The 8,157-nt window shown below is 55.3% G+C and overlaps 2 pseudogenes; both read right to left on the minus strand.

Annotated features, from left to right (window-relative positions):
• Positions 1–654: 654 nt before the first annotated feature.
• On the minus strand, positions 655–4,925 carry LOC138496956 (28S ribosomal RNA; annotated as a pseudogene).
• Positions 4,926–5,392: 467 nt separating this feature from the next.
• LOC138496190 (5.8S ribosomal RNA) lies at positions 5,393–5,543 on the minus strand (annotated as a pseudogene).
• Between the last annotated feature and the right edge of the window lie 2,614 nt (positions 5,544–8,157).

An 8,157-nucleotide genomic window follows, 5' to 3' on the forward strand; every position in this document is an offset into this window, starting at 1 on the left:
GCAGACAGTTAATCCCCTTTCTCATCTGCAGAAGGATAGTCCTACGGGCCAGACAAGCAAGATTTGGGGGTCCTGTTCAATCGGTGGTCCGAATTCTGCGCATCACGCTTGAAGAGGTCACAGCAACCCAGACCAGACCAGCGCCTCCGTGGGAGCCAGGTGAGCGTTACACCGCCCTGGAGCTTTAGCAGGGCCCATTAGAGCTTTTCCCTCTGGGGTGGGAGTGGGGAAGCTCCGCGGGGCCGCTGCCAGGTTTGGGGACAGTCGACGGGTACCCTGGAGGCCGCAGGGTGGCACGGAGTGGGGTCTTATGGAACCCGAATCGAGACAAATGCAGGAGCCAGTCGCGCCAGCCGGAACTCGGGCCATCTGGTCCGCCGGCCACAACTCGGGCCATCTGGGCCTACTCCCTGGGCCAGATGGACCAGCGGCCGTGCCTGCCCCGACTCCACCGTCCAGGGGCACGGGCTTAAGGTACCACTCCCGCGCCCTGTGGTGGCTTGCAGCCTCTCTTCCCCTGTTTGGGGGCTTAATGCACAACCTCGAAGGCCCGGGCCGAGGCCATCTGGTCCGCCAGGCTGACTGGGAAAGGTGAGGAGAGCACTCCCCACCCAGCCCACACACCCCCATGGCTGTGCACATAGGGTGGGTGGGAGTTTCCCGTGGTGCATCGGGAGGAAGATAGATCGCAGCGAGGTAGCTGCTCTGCTACTTACGAAACTGACCCAGAATCAGGCTGTCTACGAATGATTTAGCACCAGGTTCCCCACGAACATGCAGTGCAGTATGGGCGAGAGAGGTGTCCCCCTTCTGTCCACACTCGAGTGCCGAGGCGAGCGGCTCTACGCACCGGCCCTAGGCCGTCTAGCCTAGGCCAACCGAGGCTCCACAGCGCTGCAGTATTGTTACGGTTTAGGGGGGGATTTTGACTTAGAGGCATTCAGTCATAATCCCACAGACAGTAGCTTCGCCCCTTTGGCTCCTCAGCCAAGCACAACACCAAATGTCTGAACCTGCGGCTCCTCTCGTACTGATCGGGATTACTATTGCAACAGATCAGCAGTAGGGTAAAAGTAACCTGTCTCATTACATCCAAACCCACCCCACGTTCCCTATTGGTGGGTGAACAATCCAACGCTTGGTGAATTCTGCTTCACAATGATAGGAAGAGCCAACATTGAAGGATCAAACAGCGACGTCGCTATGAATGCTTGTCTGCCACAAGCCAGTTATCCTTGTGGTAAGTTTTTGGTTTATAATTAGGAGGTGTCAGAAAAGTCAGAAGGATCGTGAGGCCCCACTTTCACTGTCTGTATTCATATTGAAAATTGAGATCAACTAGTTTCTGCCCTTCTGCTACGCGGGAGGTTTCTGTCCTTCCTGAGCTTACCTTAGGACACCTACGTTATTGTTTGACAGGTGTACCGCCCTAGTCAAACTCCCCACCTGCCATTGTCTGCGGAGCGGGTCGCTTTATTTAAACGACAAGAGAAACTGCTGCCCCTGGTTGATACTGAGAAGGTAACTGATTCAAAACCTTATGGTATCAACCTGTAATTTAAATAGTGAATAAATCAATGCCAATTTCCATTTAGGTGCCAGAACAAAAACATAAAACATGAAAAATAATGTATCCCTTAAGACCTCTTCAAAGAGGTAGTACAAACCATTTCAGGCGGTATTCTTCAAACATTTAGATGTAGATGTATATCTACCAGTGTTTAGTAAATCTTTGTACCAAAAATGAAGGTAGAGTGGATACATAACCCATACGTTGTGCAAAAGACCCAGTGGTGGGACAGATGTGAAGACCTGAAAGTGGCCGTCACAAAGACCCCAAAGTGAAAAAGAAAAAAGATTTTTGAGTAGTGAGAATATATATATATATATATATATATATATATATATATATATATATCAATATATATATATATATTTAAACTGTACACATAGAAAGGCCACTATTGTCTTACAAATTTAAATCACTGTTAGGTTTAAGAAATAAACCTGTGGCCTAGGTCGTACCATTCAATATATATTGTAAAACTCAATTTATATCAAATGAAGAAACATCTAACTGCTCCAATTGTGTTGGAAAATACACTTCTGATTAGGCAGGCACTGGGCGCTTGGTGTCAGAAGATAGAGCCGCCACACCTCCTAAGTGAAAAAACAGTAAGAGTAGTGGTATTTCACTGGCAGTCCGAGGGCCTCCCACTTATCCTACACCTGTCATGCCTCTTCACAGTGCCAGACTAGAGTCAAGCTCAGCCAGGTCTTATTTCCACGCAGATTCTGCCAAGCCCGTTCCCTTGGCTGTGGTTTTGCTAGATAGTAGGTAGGGACAGGGTGAATCTCGTTCATCCATTCATGCGCCTCACTAATTAGATGACAAGACATTTGGGTACCTTAAGAGAGTCAAAGTTACTCCTGCTGTTTAACCGCGCTTCATTGAATTTCTTCAATTTGACATTCAGAGCACTGAAAATCACACCACCGTTAACACCCACTGAGGGCCTTCCCGATGCTTTGTTTTAATTTAACAGTCAGATTCCCCTGGTCCGCACCAGTTCTAAGTCAGCTGCTAGGCGTCGGCCGAGGCAGAACACCGGCCCCGAACCCTGGGAGGGGAACAGAGAGAGGCGACCTCCTCAGCTGGGGAGATCCATAGGAAGGGCCCGGTTCACATCCAGGGTCCGCGCCGCAACTGGTGGGGGATGCCTTGTCCAGCCGCGGCATGCGCCCAGACCTGCTTTGCGGCCCAGCCTGACCGACCCAGCCCTTAGAGCCAATCCTTATCCCCAAGTTACAGATCTGACTTGCCGACTCCCCTTATCTACATTGTTCCAACATGCCAGAGGCTGTTCACCTTGGAGACCTGCTGCGGATATGGGTACGGCCCGACGTGAGATTTACATTATCTCCCCTAGATTTTCAAGGACCAGCGAGAGCTCACCGGATGCTGCTGGAACCGTGACGATTTCCAAGGCTCAGGCCCCTCTCTCGGGGCGAGCCCATTCCAGGGTGCCCTGACCTTCACAAAGAAAAGCAAACTCTCCTTGGGGCTCCCGCTGGCTTCTCTGGGATAATTTGCATTACCGCACTGGACACCGCAAGGGTGTCCATCTCTGCCACTCCAGGTTCAGGGATCTGAACCCAACTCCCTTTCGATCAGCTGAGGGCAACGGAGGCCATTGCCCTTCCCTTCCGAACGGCGCTCGCCCATCTGTTAGGACCGACTGATGCATGTTCAGCTGCTGTTCACATGGAACTCTTCTCCACTTCGGCCTTCAAAGTTCTCGTTTGAATATTTGCTACTACCAGCAAGATCTGCACGCCACGGGTTTCCGAGCGCACCGCAGCGGCCCTCCTACTCATCACGGCTTAGCCCCCACGGCTCTCAGCGCAAGCCGGGTATGGGCCTGATGCTCCAGCGACATCCATTTTCAGGGCCAGTTGACTTGGCAGGTGAGTTGTTACACACTCCTTAGCGGATTCTGACTTCCATGGCCACTGTCATGCTGTCTATATCAACCAACACATTTTCTGGGGTCTGATGAGCATCGGCATCGGGCGCCTTAACCCGGCGTTCGGTTTATCCTGCAGTGCCAGTTCTGCTTACCAAAAGTTCCCCACTGGGCACTTGCATTTAATCCCCGGCTCCACGCCAGCGAGTCAGGCTTCTTATCCATTTAGAGTTTGAGAATAGGTCGAGATCATTTTGGCCCCACCTCTAATCATTCGCTTTACCAGATAACATTGGGTTTTCCATGCGCCAGCTATCCTGAGGGAAACTTTGGAGGGAACCAGCTACTAGATGCTTCGATTAGTCTTTCGCCCCTATACCCAGGTCGGATGACCGATTTACACATCTAGACCACTACGGACCTCCACCAGGCCTAGTTCACCATCTTTCGGGTCTGATCACACACACTCATGCTCCAAATCCCTGAAAGAGCGTGCGTGACGGGTCGGTGGTGTTCCCACCGCAACAGGATCACACAGTAATTGGCACGCATTGGCCCTCACCTTCATTGCACCTCAAGGTTTAATTCAGCCCCCACGACTTGCGCACGTCTTAGACTCCTTGGTCCGCGTTTCAAGACAGGTCGGGTGTTTAAACATCACCTCAGACCCCTGGAGGTCTTTGTGGGCCACCCCGCCCGGCGGCAGTCCACCACAGTCGCATCGGGAGCCATGTCTCCTATCGCCACCCCGGCCACCCCCAAGAGGGGCCAGTATGGTTGCCGGAGAAGGGCACAGTGGTGGTCAATCTCCCTCAGCCCCCGCAGACATAGCAAAACTGCTGTTACAGCACTGTAAGACTCTCTGCCGGAGCAGAGAGCCACCTGCTCCCTAGGGCCTTCCCAGCCGGTCACAGTGCAATGCCACAGAGGAAATGCGCCCTGCGGGGGCCAGGTGTGCCCTTGCCGCAGTTCGCAAGGGCATCCAACGTTCCAGGCGAACAACCTGCCTGCCGTGTTGAATCCTGCAGACGGACTGCACAGCCCCATCAGTTTACCTCTCGACAGTTTCACGCCCTCTTGAACTCTCTCTTTTCAACTTTCCGTTACAGTACTTGTTGGCAATCGGTCTCGTGCCTGTATTTAGCCTTAGATGGAGTTTACTACATGCTTTGGGCTGCATTCCCAAGCAACCTGACTCCAAAAAGACCTGATCCCGGCGTGCCAGCGGCCGCTACCGGCCTAACACCATCCGCGGGGTGAGACACGATCAGAAGGACTTGAGCCCCCTGAGCGATGCCGGAGAGTCGCCACATTTCCCATGCCTGCCGCTGAACGGTGATTCAGCACTGGGCTCTTCCCTCTTCACTGGCTGTTACTGAGGGAATCCTAGTTAGTTCCTTTTCCTCTGCTTAGTAATATGCTTAAATTCAGCGGGTCACCACGTCTGATCTAAGGCCATAGTCTGGGGAGCACAAAGCTCGGGGCAGCAGGCTTCGGGCCTGTACGGAGAGTTGCCCCAGCCCTGTGCCTCTGGTGCAGCTGAGTGTGCGCTGTCCCGATCTGTGGCCAAAGCCCACATGGTTGGGAGGCCCGCACTCCATGGCCATCCTGCACTGGCAGCCGTGCAACACCGCAGACAGCCATACACAGCAAGGCCAGGTGCCCCGGGATAGGGTGAAGGTGCGCCAGGCTTTTTTTTAAGGCCCACTGCCGCCGCCACCACATTTGTGGCGCACCGCCCTCCTGTATGAGGCGGGGAAACTGGGGAGGCCGGGGCGCACCAGCAATGAGCCTGCGCGCCAGGTCAAGGGATCCTGCGACGGTGCTGATCGGGGTCCAACCTTAAAGGGACAAAGTGAACGTGGTCACTGCGACAGCCCCAGCCACGCCCCTGGGAGGGAACCCCGGGGCGATTGATGTACAAGCAACCCATAGACAGGAGTAACCCCGGGAGGAACCGAGGGCTGCATGGTGCGTTCAAAGTGTTGATCAATTTGTCCTGCAAATCACACTAATTCTCGCAGCTAGCTGTGGTCATCATCGACGCGCGAGCCGAGTGATCCACCACCAAGAGTCACAGGCAACCTTTGTTTGTTCCAGACGTCGGCCTGACCCTGCCGGTGCAGGAGAGGCCGGGGGTGGGGCAGCGCCAACTGTGGCGAGACAGCCCTGCGCCCTGTCTAGCTCAGGCCGAGATCATTGTGGTTTTTAAAAAAAAAAGTAAAATCCAAGCGCTCAGCCCGGGAAGCCTGCCCGCCACCTGCAGCAGCACGGCACTTCCCAAGGGGATGGACGCAGGCTGCTCTGCTACCGGCCCAATCCACTCATCCTTCCCCGACCCCCTCCGCTTCCCTTTTAGAGGGTTGGGGGTAACCTCTAGAGTCTTCAAACCCCAGCCCGGCCGCACGGGTCGAGCTCCAGGTACCTGGGCAAAAGGGAAGGTCACCCGCTGCGCCAGCAGGCCTGGCCATCGCTCGCCTACAGATGTGGGCAGCTGGAACCTCGGCACCCACCTATCGAGTAAGCCTGCTGCACCATGGCTCAGGGCTCGCGCCTGGCGTGCCGGGACCCTGTCTGCCTGGGGAGGCACCCCTCGAGAGTAGTCCGGTTTCCCTCCACTCCCTGCTTCCCCCACTCGGGGCTTCCCTGCTGACCGGGGTGCGCCCACCAATGCTCACCCGCTGGCAGGTCAGAGAGAGGAGTGCGCGCTTCCAGCTGTGCAAGGCTCCCTTTCCGCTGCGTGGTTGGGGAAATCTCCAGCAGATTCCCAACCCTGCCAGGTGTCCCCACCCATCTGCTGGGTTGGGGACCCCCTCCGGTGGAAGGGAATCCCTGTTCCCTGGCACCCAGTTCCTTGTCCGCTCCGGACCGCTCTGCGAGAGGTGCTATGGGTGTGCGCATCTGGGATGCGACCGAGGTCAGGCCTGCGGCTCTCCTGCGGCTGCTCCGCTGGTAATGATCCTTCATGCCCCCACTCACAAGCAGATAACCCAGCCCTACATGTCCCAATTAACACTCAAATGCCCCATTTCTCCTTCCAAATACACGTTCCAGATTCAAATGCCACCTCCCTCTCCGACCCACATACCACCATCCCTCCCTCCGAACCCACACAAAGATACCAACATCCTTCGTTCCATACCTACACCAAGATGCTCCACCCCTCAAAGCCACACCCATATGCTTCACCTCTACCTCCAGAACCACAACGATGTCCCCTTTCAACCCAAACCAGGATGCCCCATCCCTCCCTGCAGACCAACACCAATGTGCCCCCATCCATTGCAGACCCCACCAAGATGCCACCATCCCTCCATCCATACAGCAAGATGCCCCAATTCTGCCCTCCAGACTCATACCTGGATGAACCATCCCTCCCCCAGACACAGACCAATGTCCCCCATCCCTCCCATCAAACCCACACCAATCTGTCCCCATCCCTCCCTCCATACCCACACCAATATGCCCCCATCCCTCCCCAGACCAATGTCCCCGTCCCTCCCATCAAACCCACACCAATGTGCCCCATGCCTCCCATCAAACCGACACCAATGTGTCTAGATCCACTCACTCAGAGCCACACCAAAATGTCCTCATCCGACCCTCTAGATACACACAGATGTCCCCATCCCACCCACACCAGGATCCCCCATCCCACCCTCCAGAATAGATGCCCCATACCTGTTCCAAACCGACACCAATGTACCCCCATCCATTGCAGACCCCACCAAGATCCCACCATTCACACAGCAAGATGCCCCCATCCCTTCCCCCAGACCCACAATGGGCCTCATCCCTCCCCCAGACACAGACCAATGCCCTCCATTCCCCCCATCAAACCCACACCAATCTGCCCCATCCCCTCCTCCAGGGCCACACCAAGATGCCCCACCCCCTCCATCCAGATCCACACTAAGATGCCCCATCCCACCCTCCCAACCCACACCTAGATGACCCATTCCACCCACCAGACCCACTTTGCCTTATCTCCCCCTCCAGAACAACACCCATGTGCCCCCATCCCTGTCCCCAGACCCACACCAAGATGCCCCATCCCACCCCACACCTAGATGACCCATGCCACCCTCCAGACCCATGCGCCCCATCTCTCCCTCCAGACCCACACCCATGTGTCCCATCCCTCCCCCAGACCCACACCAATGTGCACCATCCCTGCCCCCAGACCCACACCAATGTGCCCCAACCCTTCCATCAGACCCAACCAATGTACCCCAAACCTCCTTCCAGGCCCACACCAGGGTGTCCCTATCCCTCCCTCCAGACCCACACCACTATGTCCCTATCCCTCCCTCCAGACCCACACCAATGTGCCCCATCCCTCCGGACCCACACCAATGTGCCCCATCCCACCAGACCCACACCAGCGTGCCCCTATCCAGCCATTCAGACCCCACCAAGATGCCCCATGCATCCCTCTAGACCAATACCATAATGCTCCATCCTTCCTCCACATAGCAAGATGTTCCTTCCCCCTTGCAGACACACACTAAGATGCCCAGGTGCCTCTCCCGAATCACACCCAGATAGCCCCAGCTGACCCCCTCTAAAACCACCCATCCTAAACACACCCTCATGAAACATTAAATTACTCTATTAGCTCCCTTTGATCAGTTAAACACCACCATCCACTGTCCCTGTTCCTTTTCTTAGCCCTTTGTACCTTTCACGT

Source organism: Ambystoma mexicanum, chromosome 10 (genome assembly GCF_040938575.1).
Source record: "Ambystoma mexicanum isolate Mex_15411 chromosome 10, UKY_AmexF1_1, whole genome shotgun sequence".
Lineage (NCBI taxonomy): Eukaryota > Metazoa > Chordata > Amphibia > Caudata > Ambystomatidae > Ambystoma > Ambystoma mexicanum.